This window comes from Electrona antarctica (assembly GCF_951216825.1).
Source record: "Electrona antarctica genome assembly, chromosome: 19".
Classification (NCBI taxonomy): Eukaryota; Metazoa; Chordata; class Actinopteri; order Myctophiformes; family Myctophidae; genus Electrona; species Electrona antarctica.
Genome location: NC_136800.1, coordinates 28,839,344 through 28,855,990, shown reverse-complemented (window position 1 = coordinate 28,855,990; position 16,647 = coordinate 28,839,344).

The following is a 16,647-nucleotide window of genomic DNA, read 5'->3' as shown; positions in this document are numbered from 1 at the left end:
ATTTAAACAAATCAGATTGAGATCCGATCTATTGCAAAAAGATCAGATTTGAGAAATAAATCAGACTTTTCCCTTTCACACAACTTCCCATAATGTCCTCCTGCTCAGACTCCTTCCCTTATCCCATCTCCGTCTGTCTGTCTGTCCACCCACTGTCATCCTCACGATGACAGTTTAAAGGGCCATTACACCCAAAACATGTCTATACTTCATACGTGTATCAACTGGTTTCACGGAGGCTACATCAACATTTCTATTTTCAGAGTTTATTCCCCTTTGGCATTTCTCTATGCTTAACATATTTCGCTTCTTGGGAATGCAATCAACAAAACATCTCACTTTAAACACTGAAACTAATAGTCTATACTAGTACTATACTTTAAAGACATTATTGTGCATAACTACACGTGTAAAGTGACAGAAGTGAGCTTGAAGTAAAAAAGAAAGACAGTGACTCCAAAATAGGCTCGCCATGGTTGTTGACAGATACAAAAGCCACCTTGATTTAAAATCACTTTAATGGGTTTATTCATCAAATACAATAATTTGCTGCAATAATTGCTGTAGACATATAAGCAAAACATTCTGTTCTGGTTCAAACAAACAAAGCACCACAGTTTACACCTGGGCCAACGGTGAGACCAGAATAAAGAATAAAGAAAAAGAAAAGAAAAAAACCTCCCTGCTTCTGTCACACCATGTTTTATTTTACATCTAAATTCAGGAAAACTTCACGCAGCTCTCCCCTTGGGTCTAAACTGACAGAAGTCTTGATTATAGCTGGGAAGCCACATGCCCAAAAGCTCAAGGAATAGAGATTAACCTGTGATGTCATGACATACTTTTTATTTGTGTTTTTTCTATTCACTTGGTCCACAGAATGACAGGTCTGCTCTGCCGGAAACATTGCGAAAAAAAGGTTATGGACATTTTTGTATACCACACCATAGACAACCAATAGAAGGCAACATTTTCCAAATTGAATCATACTTTAAGTAGCATGTGACATTTCAAACTAGGAGGTTTTCATGATTCTGAATCCAAGCATTAGTTTTGCACGGAAAGCCCGTTGTGGTCCAGGCGCATGCACATAGGCTCACAGTTGACAGCGCGGCGAGTGTTCGAGTCCCGTTCATTGACGACTTTTGCTGCATGTCTCTCCCCATCTCTCTCTCTCTCTTTCCTGACAGTCTTCACTTGATAATATCAATAAAGGCAGAAATGCCAAAAACAAATGTACTGACGCATTTGTGATGACGGCTATGGCCGTTTTTAGGCCAATGAGTGTTTTCCGTGCAAAACTAATGCTTGGAAAGGATTCAGAATCATGAAAACCCCCATAGTCACATAATTAAAGCATGATGACATTTGGATATTGTTGCCTTATATTGGTTGTCTATGGTGTGGTATACAAAAATGGCCATAACATTTTTTTATGTTTCCGGCAGAGCAGACCTGTCATTCTGTGGACCTTAATGACCAAATGAATAGAACAAACATAAATAAAAAGTATGTCATGACATCACAGGTCCTCTCAAGCCTTGATTTGGTTATTATTGGTGACTGGCTATTCAACATCAATTGCTGCCAATTCCTTATTATTATTATTTTTTTCATTATTCTTCCTCGCAACAACATTCGTCTGCTTCCAGTGGTCATCAAGTACTTTTAAGAGATAAATACACTAACTAAGTAGTACAGTATTTGTGAGGTTCATTGTGAAACTGAGAGCTTTTCTCTGAGGATCCAAGGTGGAGTTCAGACCGATTCTGAGCGATTCATTAGATTCATTAGAATCGGTCTGAGCAGATGGACCTGCTTTGGCTAAGAGGATGGCTATCACAAATAAGAGTGGATATAGGTACCAAGCTGGCAATCACAAGCATACATGTATTACAAAAATATTGGGATGTCTAACATAATTATATTTCCTGCATTTCTATTTGTATGTGTGAGTCAGTGAGTGTGCGTGTGCGTGCATGCGTGCGTGCGTGTGTGACTGTGCATGTGTGTGCGTGCATATTCAATTAAGTTAATTCATTCATTTCACTCGGTGGTAGTCTGTGGTTGGGCCGTGGTGGACGGTGGCGGTGGCCCGTCCCAGCTGAACACCATTCCCGCCTCTGGTGAATCTGGAGTCTCAAAGTCTAACACATTGTCACCGTCACGGCCGATTGAGATGTCACTGCAGGAGTCGGGGTAAAGCAGGAAACCAGAGAATGTGCTGCTCATTTCGGGGCTCGTGTACATGCCGTTGGAGACATCGTCCTTCACCTGCAGCCACACCCGGTCTCTGGCGTTGAGGTGGAGGGTCACCTGTCCGCTGGCCGTCGCATTGTTGCTGGTTTCGGTGGTCTTGAGGATGACTGCGAAGTTCCGGAAGAGCCCGACCTTCAGCACCCTCCCCTGGACGGACAGGTGGTAGCTGAACACGTAGGTCCCGTTGACGGGCGCGATGTACATGCCCATCCTCGGATTGAAGTGCATCATACCGTGATCACAGCAGAGGACGTATGGGAACGGGATTGGGTAGTTGGGCCGTGGGTACGAAACGACCGCCCTTACCGTGAAGCCGGACTGGATCCGTGGGGTGCACATACCCGGCGGCCCCATCATGCCCAGTGGTCCTAGATCACCCTTTGGTCCGTCCAGGCCCCGGTCGCCCATGGGGCCAACGGATCCCAGCTCTCCCTTGCCGCCTGGGGGCCCCGCCTGGCCAGGGGAACCAGCTGCGCCGTCCTCGCAGTCACAGATGCCCTGCTCGCCCTGGTCTCCCTTGGGGCCGTCCTGCCCTTCGGAGCCAGGCCTGCCCATGTCACCCATGTCACCCATAACGCCTTTAGGACCTGCGACTCCATTGATCCCAGGGATGCCTCTGGCTCCAGGGCGGCCCGGCAGCCCCGCCATGCCTGGAGGACCCTGGATGGTCTCGCATGACGCGGGGCAGGTCCCATCCTCGCCCTGTGGACCTATCATACCTGGGGGCCCCGCCACACCATAGTCGCCTTTGTCCCCTGGAAATAAAGGTGCACACACACACACACACACACACACACACACACACACACACACATGCACACGCAAACACACACGTGCACAAACTTTATATAATGTGTGTGTGTGTGTGTGTGTGTGTGTGTGTGTGTGTGTGTGTGTGTGTGTGCGTGCGTGCGTGCGTGCGTGCGTGCGTGCGTGCGTGCGTGCGTGCGTGCGTGCGTGCGTGCGTGCGTGCGTGCGTGCGTGCGTGCGTGCGTGCGTGCGTGCGTGCGTGCGTGCGTGCGTGCGTGCGTGCGTGCGTGCGTGCGTGCGTGCGTGCGTGCGTGCAAACTAACCTTTGAAGCCTCGGCCACCCTTTGATCCTTGCATGCCCTTAATGCCCATCGACCCCTTTTCCCCCTCATCTCCCTTCTGACCTGTATAGGACAAACAAGGACAGTCATACAGAGGGACAAGCGACATCAGTGACAGTATGTGTATGTGTGTATGTACAGTATATATATATATATATATATATATATATGGTATAAACTGTATAAATAACCAAATCAAGGCTACAGTATGGATAAACAAACAAGACTAATGGCAGTATATTTTTATGGCAGAGGAAGGTCATTGACATATTCAGATGTATCCGATTATCTTATCTCGACTGCGGTCGATGGATGACGATGGTTGATGATGATTGATGGTAAAAAAAAAAAAACATTTTACCATCAATATTCATATTCATATCAACCACTACATTTTTGTGGTTGATATTGGGGAGCCACACTCACCCTTTACCGTCCATGACTCAACACATATATCCAAAAGCATTGCTAGATTTCTCACTCTATTTATGTTGATGTATTTGTTGACTATAGGGTTCATTCAATTTCTTGTTTTAAATCTGGATAACCTGGACAAGAGCGTCTGCTAAATGGCTGAATTGTAATTGCTGTAATTGTAGTATGTTACCGGAGCAACAATCTTATATATAATAACAATGTAACTGAACACTAGCTAATTCATATAGTTATTCGAGTATTGGCAATTATTCAGTCCAAAGCCTAGTTCAGACCAAAGATTTGCAACAAGGAAATGGTTTTAAGCCTGATTTCTACTTCGTCATGCGTCTACTGTGTCACACCAACAATAGCAGATCTACGAGCTTGAGAGTCAATGTAAGCATTAGAATGCTGCCAAGGAAAATGGCAGTGGTCAGAATGAATGATACAGAACAGTTAGAGCTCGCCGGGCCTCTGGAGATAAAACCTACCTTTCATTCCTCCTCTGCCAGTAAAACCGGGACGACCTCTATATCCCATAAGTCCTCTCCTGCCCGGACTCCCTGGTCTACCTGCATGCATGGGGACAAAAATGAATGCCACCTTCACATCAATTTGCGAGGCAGGGTATAGGAGCTCCCTGCTGGGTATAGGAGGCAGGGTATAGGAGCTCCCTGCTGGGTATAGGAGGCAGGGTATAGGAGCTCCCTGCTGGGTATAGGAGGCAGGGTATAGGAGCTCCCTGCTGGGTATAGGAGGCAGGGTATAGGAGCTCCCTGCTTCATATCACAGTTGCACACATTCTCATATCTTCTAATGGTGGGCACTGCATGGGAGCAAATCCACACTGGTACAATGACCCCTTAAAACATTGTCAATGTTACACGGTGCTCTACATCCTGTTGACCAAGGTTGAACACATTCAAACCGGGAAAGCATTCGTGTCATTTTAGACATACAGAGCATATACAGTTATACACATACATACATACATACCTAACTAAAAATACATCGCATGGATGCACATACATACATACATACATACATACATACATACATACATACATACACACACACACACACACACACACACACACACACACACACACACACACACACACACACACACACACACACACACACACACATACATACATACATACATACATACATACATACATACATACATACATACATACATACATACATACATACATACATACATACATACATACATACATACATATTCATACAGTACATGTATACACACACATGTACACACGCACACGTAGTAGAATTATTACATACCTAGCAAACCTCGGTCTCCTCTTTCTCCCTTGGGCCCATACTGTCCCTTACAGTGGGAGCAGACGCAGAACCAGGGCACCTGGTTGAAGGGAGGTGGTTCTGATGACTGCAGCAGCATGTCGCAGATGGTCGCCCCCGGCGGGGGCAGGGGCGGGGGCATGCCGATCATGCCCCCGGGGTGAGGATATGACTCGTTGGGGTGGGACCCAACGAGGTCGGGGTCGAACATGCGCGACCCCGGCGGGGAGTCGAGGAGCAGCAGCTCCTCATCCAGCATGTCATTCCCCGACTCGTCAGAGGACCAGGGGATGTCCGGGTGGGAAGACATGGCGAGGGGCAGGGCGATCAGGAGTCTGATCAACATCTGGAGGACGTGAGGAGGAAGTAGAATAGAAATCATTTTCAGGATTTTTATTCAGCATAGGCCTATAGTTAGTAGTAGAGCAGTTATAGGCTCAAAACACGTCACAATTGATCTTGTAGACCTATATCTGCAATTTTTTGCTATTTATTAATTTGAATTCCAAAAAGTAATTGTTTTGGACACATGAGGTTTCCACCTGACTACAACGATGTAGTTTGAGGAGCCTTGTGCAGCAATGGCTGTGGGGTAGAAACCTTGTATCTCCATATTTGTCTCACAAAGCTTGAAGATTTTCAAAACATTTTCAAAACATTAAGCTATAACAAAGTCTGTGTGTTTTTTTTTATATATATATGAAAAGTATTAACAAGAACACAACTGATTCAATTATAACTACAGTGGATCCATTATCAAAGTTTCTATTTTTGAATTTCCTGAAGGTATAGGTATCACTTGTGGACAAACAACGTTTCTGCCCGTTAGCAATATAATATAAAGTTGCCTTCATTTTACTCTTTGCACGATCTGGGCAGAAGAATGCAGTCGATGAAGATGACCATGCAGACCAGACCACTTCTCTGTCTGCCATTTCACTAGTGTTACAGACACACCATGTTCACTTGTAGATCGGCTATTCGTTTGCCAAATGTTCGCCCCCAGAAAAAGGACGCAGGGGTTTGCTAGTGGTTAACTGTCTAGCAAACATTAAAACTGGTGGTCAACAAAACTTCTCATATTCTCATATTCAGTCATCACTTGGTCCTTCGTCCACCAATTTCAAGACCCAACTTCCTCAAGGGCCAAAAACTTTTTTGTATTTTTTTATATCCTTTTTCTCTTTCTTTATGAATGTTTTAATTCATAAAGAAAGAGAAAAAGGATATAATTAGTTTTTTCTTTTGCATACATCGCTAACAAAAACAAGCCTATAATCTATTTGATTGAACCAGACTGAACTAAACCTGTATCAGGTTTGTGCTGACCTCTACTACAGTAAGACACTCAAACCTGCAGCATCCATATTCCAGAAAATATTCTCCTGCGAAGATGTTTAACGCAGAGCGAAAACAGTATAGAGCCCTGAGGGACTCCGCTCGGCGACGTATATCAGAACGCAGCCGCCACACTCACCATTCGTGTCGAGCGGCGCTCCATCTCCTGGACGATGACAAGATGTTTTGTGGGATGATCAGTCGGCTCGCAGCCTTGATCAGCTTATAAACCTTACCCCGCACGGTGTTCCTCACACCCGGTTGGTCAAAAGGCAAGAGAGGGACAGGGAGGGGAGAGGGGAGGAGGAGTGGGAAGAGGCCTTCATTGTAGAAAAAAAGGATAAACTAGGCCTCGTGCATACCTAAGACATGACCCCGTTAAACACAGACTGGATGAGATGTGTTACTAATAGGTCTTTTGTCCCCCTCTCTCCGTCCCTCCCGCCTCTCTCATCCATCCTTCAGAATGAAACGTTACCTATTCTCCTCATTTGTTTACTCTGTTGTATAGGATAAACTCTAGGACACAGGAGTATTTGTTCTGCATATTGTCTAGCTGCCTTTGACCACTGCACTGTACTACAGTATAGGCTACAATACGTACGTCCTACATAGTAGGAATGTGTTGTTTATTCTGCGGTTGCACTCATTGCACATATGGGTTGCACCCAATCAGCGATACAAACACTTGTTTGTGAAGCTCCACCGTCAAAAATAAATAAATAAATAAATAGACTGATGACGTGTCGTGGATTCACTTGTTGTGAGTGAACCACATCGTCATCAGTCTGGAAATGCCAGGCTATGGGTCCACATATTCCAGTAAGAACTTATACGACCTTTATAAAACCAAATAAAAAAATGTATAATAATAATAATAATTGAGTTGACTAACTTTATTTATGAATTGATATTGGATTTGATGTATTATTGCAAACAAACTTGCATCCCGCAAGTTTTTTTTCAAGTTTTCAAGATGTGTCTCAGACAGGTAGCCTATAGCCTCTCTCTCTCTCTCTCTCTCTCTCTCTCTCTCTCTCTCTACTTTCTCTTCTCAGTTCTCTTGTTCATCCTCTTCCCTGCTATCATCTTTCTCCTCTCACTTTCTCACTTTCGCTCCATATACCTGTACTGTCCATCCTCCTCCCTCTCTCTCCATCTCCAATTCTTTCTCAAGCTCTCTTTTTCACTTTTCTTTCTTTCTGTCCTTCTTTCTTTGTATTTTGTTGGACCCGGCAGAGCATGTGTGCTAGTGAGCTGAGACTGTATGCAGATCTATTTCAGACAGGGTGTTTTCACCGACGGCACTCTTGGGATCTGGACTTGACATGGCTGGCCTAGTTAACACATTAATACCCGAGACCGATTCGAAAAACGCATGTTGCTATATCAGAAGTTCTCAAATGGAGAACCCGGAAAGTGATATGTATTTGGCTACGGACCCCCATCTCAAAATATATTTGTTTCACGGACCCCCCCAGAAGCAAAGATTTTTAGTTAAAATGTGCACTTTAAAAATATATTTTCAAAGATTTGCACACATTTTCACAGTTAGCTAATATAGCAGATCTACTGTACAAGCTCACTTCGTGCTGTGCTGAAAGCTGTAAATCTGCTATTTTTGAATAGCCAAAGAAAATAGTCCGACATGGATGCTTTTCCGGTTTCAATGAGTTAAAACCAGCGGCTCCATTTCTGGACCTTTCTCGATGTTAGAGTTATAGGTGCACTTTCTGAAGGAGATCATTACACTACATGAACATGCCATGAATCCTGCTGGTTTCATGCTTAGCCAATGCGTGTCTTGAGTGAGCCTCTCACTTTTCATTAAAGTGAAGGTGATGGTGACTAATGGTCCTGAGGGAGTCCCGGTCAATAAACAGTACAATAGAAGGGGAAACGATTGGAATGGACAACAAAACTAAAGACAAACAAAAAAGTCTGAATGAGGCGCTTTGTGACTTTGAGGAAGAAAACAAAACAAATTGATTTTGATTACGTTTAGCTGTGTTTCCCCAGACTCACTTGCTGTAAAAATGTATGTTGTCTTATAGAACAGATTGGCATGTGCAAAGTCTGGCCCAGCTATAGGGGCCAATCATGGCATCAGGGCCTACGGCTTCTTTCCAAAATGTATAAGACCTATTTATGACCCGCCTGTGTAGGCATACATTGTATGTGAGCACTGGGCAGATATTTCTCTGTAGAATCTGTAAGGATTTCAAACAGCTTGTGCATCATTCTCAAGATGTGAAAGAAATGCATCTTTTTTTTAAGAGATGTTTTCACACCAGGTTACTTTTGGCTATACTCTGCCATTTGAACAGATGAATTGGACTGTAAATATAATATGCAATGCAGCGCATGCAAGGCTGAAACACTGAATTGTTTTTGTTCATATGACTTCTGCCATAGTCTGAAAACCCACCTCTTCAGACTCTTATAGCCCGTAGCACTTGCCGTCCAGTTGTTGCCGTACAACAACCATACAGGCGTATGCATAGGCTCAACTTATGTAACTTAGATAGCATTTTATGTAGACATAGCACTCTATAGTGTATACGCGTAGTTTCATTAAATAGATATTCCACTGTTTTCTATACATTTGTAATGCCAGTCTAAGTATTGCATTCATGCATTGTGAGTTTGAGCTGACAGGAAAACTTTTATCCCACGATTTTGTAACCCATTTTTCACCCCTGTGTCAATTATCTAATGTGATCCTGGGCTCTACACACCCTCTACCCACCCGCCAACCTTGTCCCCATATATGGGGGACATGGGGAGAGCAACTGACTTGAACTCATGCTTCCTTCATGCCTGAGTGTCCAAGTTGTTCCTTTACACCTGACAGGGGGGAGTTTCACTGGTTGGATACTGGTGTAATACTGTATGGTGTTGTCCATAACAGTTTTGTATTGCGTTGTGCTTGAAATGTACTGTAATTCTCCAATCTGTTAATAAATGCATCAATCAATCAATCAATCAATCAATCAATCAAAGGTAGAGGTATTAGGGGGATGCCATACTGTGTGTCGTAGGCTCAATATGTCAGTTTGTCACATTCACATTTGTGGCCACATATAATTGCTTGGCTCCCAGTAAGACTATAGTAAATAATTAAAAAAAAACTCACCATATTTCTGGGGAAAAAATACATATTTAGGACCATGTTTGAATGCCCCAGGCCCCCTGCTCATCTTTTACTTTCTCTAACAACCTAAAACATGAACCTTGGTTGAAAAAAAACTAAAGTTGTCCTTTAATTCAGGTGGCAGATACCAAAAATATATATTTTTTAAATTATATATTTTTAGGGCATGTCTTGCGGTGTCACCTGCTGTATATACTGCCAACAAAAGATGATAATGAACTGCAAAGTAGTTCAATCAAAAAATGTTGTAATGCGATGAATTTGAATGTATAACTTTGTACTATGGCCAAAAGGGTACAATATGACAGGAGATGGCAGTTGGGGGTAGGCAACCTTATAGGCACGGGTGCCATCATTGGGGAGGGTAATCACAGCACACTGGCTTAAGTGAAAGAGAGGTTTCTTTTTTGTTTAAAATAAAATATATTTAAAAAGGTAGTCATTCACATCTGTATGCAAATTACACCTTACACAATTCTTCTACATTCACTCAAACTCTGAACTCTGACTGGGGAGGGAGTCTGTGGTTATTGCAGTCTAGTCTAATGATCATGACAATGTCCTGATGAGTGAAAATGAGTGAAAACAGAAGGTTGTTATTATTATATAGTTAAAAAAGGTTGCTATATTTATGGACAATCAAAATATGTTGGAAATATTTTGATTGATGTGGTGTCATAATCAAACAATGTATTGTACACTAACAATCAGGAAAATAAAAAACATAGCAAAAAGGTTGCTGACCCCTAAGGTATTTTAATATTTTCAAATATGGCCCCCTTTGAAAAAAGGGGGCCCCCTTTGAAAATTCAGCGGTTTGGACACCACTGAATTAGAAGAAGCAGCTTAATTTCTGTAGTGGACAAAGGCATTGTGTCGCCAGGGAGCTTACGGTATTTGCAGTATGACAGAGACATGCATAATCAATTCCAATCAGAGCCATGACTAAAGTGTCTCGGCAACAATGGTTGACAGTCACCTTTTGTCTGCTTGTGGAACACGACTAGATATTTGATCACCATCCTAAAGTCTCTCCATCTTTTGTCCACGTTGTCACTGTCAAAATTATGCTGACTAATTGTGACCTAATGACCAAATACGTGTCATGATTTGACACTTTTTTATAATCTGACAGGGTTGTGTATAGGCCTACTGTATGATTCAAAAGGGTCTGTCAGTCACTGATACAGAGCAAAATTGAATGCAATAAAATAAGAAATAAGATTATAAACAAAGACCAAATACATTTGGCAATAGTACAGGTGAAGCAAGACAGCTTTAGCAGCAATAGGCAAATGTAGAATATTGGGGGAGAATGATTTATTTGTTGCATTTACAGTAGCCTAGGATGTGCAATAAAAGGTATGAATATATACTATTGGTGCTGTATGTGTTCAATTACCATAATGGGCATTTACATATACTGTATATTCGCCACTTTATTATAGGTCAATATAATATGTCAGGTATGAATATTAACAATAGTAAAATAATAAATATAGCTGCACCATCCTGAGCTCACTAGCAGTTGGTCTGTCCAACAGATCAGCCCTGTCTCTTTACAACATTGCTGCTTTACATTTTTTGGTATAATACTGAGTGTAGAAGCACGTGATCAGACTGATTTCTAGTAGAAATCAGTCTGATCACGTGCATGGCCAGATCGATCCCATGTGTTTTCACTAAGATTGTACTGGACTACACAAAACATTCAACCATCCACGTCACACGAACACTCTCTGACCTGCGCGCACACGCACGCACGCACGCACGCACGCACACACACACACACACACACACACACACACACACACACTTACAGTAAAGAAATATGTTCTTGTGTCCGTGTAACCAGAGGAGACTACTGGGAGTTTTTGCTCGTTGTTTTTTTTAACTATGAATCACAAACAGTTAGACAGCACAATGGGAAACTGGAGACCGGGACTCGGCATACAAAGAGAATCAAAGCAGAATAAAGGCAGATGAAGGCTTAACCCTAATAACTGGCCTCGTTTCCACAGTTCCAGACACAGGCAGACACAGAGAGACCATGGATCCTGGCCCAGTGCTCTGTCCCCCTTTGTTCCACTTTGGACTGTATAAACAGTATAGCAAGGTGGGAAACAGGGGCTCTGCCGCTCGTTTATTGTGAAATTGTGTTCGTGCATGCTTGTGCGTGCGTGTGTGCGCGTGTGCGTGTGTGTGTGTGTGTGTGTGTGTGTGTGTGTGTGTGTGTGACTGTCGCACGCCCACACATGCGCATGTGCAATGTGACAATCGTATTAAGTTGTTCCCAGAGTTCATGTACACTGACCCTCACCGGAGTCCTTTTGAATGCTTTCCAACACCTTTCCTCTGAGAACATCAAATGGATGTGTGTCATGTCATGTCATTGTGTGTACAGTATATGTAATCTAAACAACAACCACAACAACATGCCATTCCGAGTCGACTGCAGGGACCGGTCTGCACAATGTGAGCCCAGGGTGGAGAACACAGTATGACCCATTGAACCACAATGTAAATGATTAGCACACCTGGCAAGGGATGGTATACCTCTCTCTCTCTCACACACACACACACACACACACACACACACACACACAGGCACGCACACACAGGCACGCACACACAGGCACGCACGCACGCACGCACGCACGCTACAATAACCTTAATAATTGAGAAAATACATCATAAATAAATACTGAAACTGCATGCACTATGTGTACTATGTAAACTCTAAACGTCCATTTTCCAGCCATTCAGTTGCAAAAAACCCCCCAAAAAACGTAATAATTTCAGGACCCCCCGAGGGGTCGCGACCCCCAGGTTGAGAACCTCTGAGCACCTTTTGAGCACTTTAAACAAACATTTCCAGGCCCTCACTTCACACGAGTGTGATCTTTTCACATGGAAATCCCCCTTTAATGTGTGCAGAGATTCATGCTGACACGTATTGATTGATTGATTGAAAATTTTATTAACAGTTTGCAGAATTACAGTACATTTCAAGCACAAACTCAATACAAAGGCTGTTAACTGTGAGTGGACGACCCAATTAAGCATTACACTTGTTTACAACAGGGTCCACCATGTTCAATTCATCAAAACATTTAGAGACGTACAAATAGACACTTCTATATAGACAAAGAACAGAACAGGAATTCATCATAATGGAGGTAAAAAGGGAAAAGAAACATATACAGTGAGGGGAAAAGGGGGGGATTCAGATTTTACGGGTATCTACAATGTTCCTTCCTTATGACTCCCTGCCAGGTTCCCATCGTGAACACTGTCGACTGTATTCATTCCCAGCTGCGGTACCTCTGCCAAATGTTTTTTAAAGCGTAAGTAGAGCATTCTTCCGGGTCCTTCAAACGCCACTGAGCAACTTCCATTGAAATTAATATACAGTATAGCTTATATATAACTCTATGCCTGTAGAGACTATATTCAGACAGTGGCCATGTTGTCATTTTGCATTGAAAAAGCAGGGTGGCAACCATAGATATAAAAACAAATAGATGCCTCATTGGCTGCTGCAGTTCGTTGGAGCGATGTGTCTCCAATGAAGGCAGAAGTCAAGCGGAAGTGCGGAAGGTCATGCGCCCATGCGGAAGGCACGCTGCGTCGCTGCCACTCAAGTGACTACTGGCCAATCACAGTGCGTCTTTTCCTGGACTTATTAATTCAATAGAAAGGAGCTTTTTTGGCATCAGAGTGCATGGAAAACAAACATGCCTCTGATTGGCCTAACGAACGTCTGCTTCTGTGACGCACATGGAAGCATGGCAAGCTTCCACTCATGCTTCCACTCATGCTTCCACTCATGCTTCCGCTCATGCTTCCGCCATGCTTCGGCTATGCTTCGGCTTCGCAAGGAATCTCGGGTTGCCTCCATGTGTTGCCTGGAAGAGGCGTTTTTATGACTCACAATAGAGTATGCACTAGTATGCAGTGCAAGTTCTTGACGGAAAGTAGCTATCATAACATGTGTTTTTATGAAACAAAAACTTTGCAGAAAGAAAGTGAATAATTTATTCAAGCTTTCCGTAGGCTACATCTGCAATGTTGGTGAGTTTAACGCCATTTAATACAATGCATGTGACCCACGTGTGTTCTTGTCTGCAACCATATGTCCATTAATCACTTAGGCATTAGGCATACTGTAGGCGTTACTATTTTTGGCGTGTCATATAGGAGAACATTTTCAAACAAATATCTTTATTTATAGATTTGTTTCCAAAAATCTAACCTCTGGAAACCCCATGTGGAAGAACAAAGCATTTTATAGCATTCGGTCACATAATAATTCCAGAAGATGCTTTCATGTCAGGGATTTTAAAACATTAAACACCACCAATGAAACAATACACACAGTTAAAAGAACTTACAGGAAATTGTTCACTGCACAGAGAATCCAAAACAGAGTAATAATGAGAATGTTTTAACAACCCATTTTAACACCGTAATTCTCCTTCCAGAATATGAAAACATTGCTGATGACAAGCATCAGAATTATAATCTAAAGATTAAAAGCAACTTGTCCAATGAACCATCCTATTGAATTATTTGATGAAATAAATGATAGGATCGACTCCACAGCTATAACAAATATATCTTATGCTGGACTTGCTATATAATTATACTAGTATCTGTTCTAAAATGGCACATACAAAATGTATTTTAGGTCAAGTTTAGAGTTTGTCTTTTCCTGGGCAAAATATAATCTCATCCAATACCCCACTTCTATACGATCTGCCAGTTGCCAACAGCCACAGGACAAGTGCTATCTGTGTGGTTTGCACAAACATACAATGACATGTTTTTCTCTGGCCAGCAGGCTGCAGTAGTAGCCTGTAAAATGCAGTGGTTCTGAAACATACCACAGACCCCTATTTGAAAAGATTTTGAGCCAATTATTACAAAACAAAAAAATAAAACATCATCTCAGTCATGGGCATGAGGTCACTTGTCAATATTGGTAGTTGCGGGTTGTGTTTTCTTGTTCTTTCTTTCTTTTTTTTTCTTTTCTTTTTTTTGGGGGGGGTGTTTAAGTGTAGTATTAGGCTAGTGTATTATTGTATAGTGTATTATTATTTGGGCTTCCTATCTTGTTTAAATCAGTGGTTCACAAACATTTTCATACCAATTGGACGGTGGACCCAGATTTACTTCTCAGTGGATGGAACAGATTCATATTTCACCCGTGAAATGCGGTCTTTGTAAATGGCCACCGCACAGATCATGCCAATAGCTGCTAGAAGACATCCAGCGATGAAGACCAGATTCAAGTTGAGGTTCAGGCTGGTAGCTGAAGAAATGAGAGAGAGAGAAATAATCAAAACATTGATTCAGCCTAGAATTGCCATCTCAAAAGTCTGCTTTAGATAATTCGTTGTACAGTATGTATGCATGTGACTGATGCATGTGACTGATGCATGTGTGTGTGTGTGTGTGTGTGTGTGTGTGTGTGTGTGTGTGTGTGTGTGTGTGTGTGTGTGTGTGTGTGTGTGTGTGTGTGTGTGTGTGTGTGTGTGTGTGTGTGTGTGTACTTTACGTATGCTACTATGTCTGCAAAATTGTCCTCCAGAGGGCACTAAGATGCCAAAATAAACTGGGCTGAAACACAGTACCATACCAGACACCCCCAAAAGAAAGGCGATGAGCCACGCATTTAAAAGTTTAGGCAGGGATGCACCAATATCGGCCACATATCGGTATCGGCCGATATTTGCCATTATCGGTCAATATCGGTATCGGCAAATAAAACTGACATTAACCGATTGCAGTAGCCGATATTTATCTGTTGTTAAGCATACATTTTGCATTGGCTATGTTGGTGTGTTGGTTATCTGCAGCCTACCAAGCTGTAGATTCAGAACAAATATTTCTTGTATTGAAGATGTATTTGTTTCCCTGGCACAAAGGGGGAAATAAAAACAACAAAATCTAAAAACATATCAGTATTGGCTATCGGCTAAATTGTAATTTAACGGACAAGAATCTGTGCATCCCTTTTCTTTATTTAGATAGTGAAGAGAGACAGAAAGCAGAGGGTTGAAATGGGAAATTATTGCAATGTCGTCACTGGTCACCCAATAAGCCTATCTCACAGAATTTCCCCGCCCCCTTAATACGCCCCCTTTCGGGGTTAGTGGTGATAGCGTGACGTCACTCCATAGACGCTACATGTTAACAGAGGTAATTTAAGAAGTCTACAACTTTTGTTTTCTCAAGGTAAGGTTTGTTCTATCTGTTCGAGCTGATTTACCATCTTGTTTGCTTCATAATAATATTGGTCTGTCACATTTTTACATTAGAAAATGTACTTAGATTCTCCAGAGAAAAAAACGTGTAAATGCTAATGTTAAATGACACCACTATTTACCGGAAGTGGGCGTGGAAAGCGGGCTGTGAAATAGGCCTATTCACCAGACACTTGAGAAAAGTTTGAGTAGAGTTACCTGTGATTTGGGCTGCCCTTCTCAGGCGCAGGGGACCCTGGGAAATGTAGTGTGTCGGAGTTTGAATTATCGTTTCCCTCTTGTGTCTCTGAGGACCAGTCTTGGTGCAACCCTGGGAGCACCTTGTGTTGGAGTTCCCAGCTTCACACAGGATAACAGAACAGCTGATATACACCTGAAAACAAATGGAGAAGTTGCAAATCAGTGTAAGCCAGTGGTTCTCAAACTTTGTCATCTCAAGGACCTCCAAATATGAAAATAGTTTGTGCCAGGGACTACCAAACAACAAGATTTGCAATATTAACACATTTTGCCAAGAACCCCCTGGAACCTTCCCAAGGAGCCCCCTGGGGTTCCCCGGACCCCACTTTGATAACCACTGTTCAAAACCACCATCAATCCAATAAGAATATAGCATTTTAAACCTTGTTGGTTATCTTTAAGGAAATCAAAGCTTCATGAATTAATTAATTTCATTAAGCACTGCTTGATATAAAAAACATTGTTGCAGATTTCTTTTTTGCTGTTGCTTTATTCCATTGTTTTTAAACCCTGTAGCTCTTTGCTATAGCTAAATATTTTCATGTTTACCTGA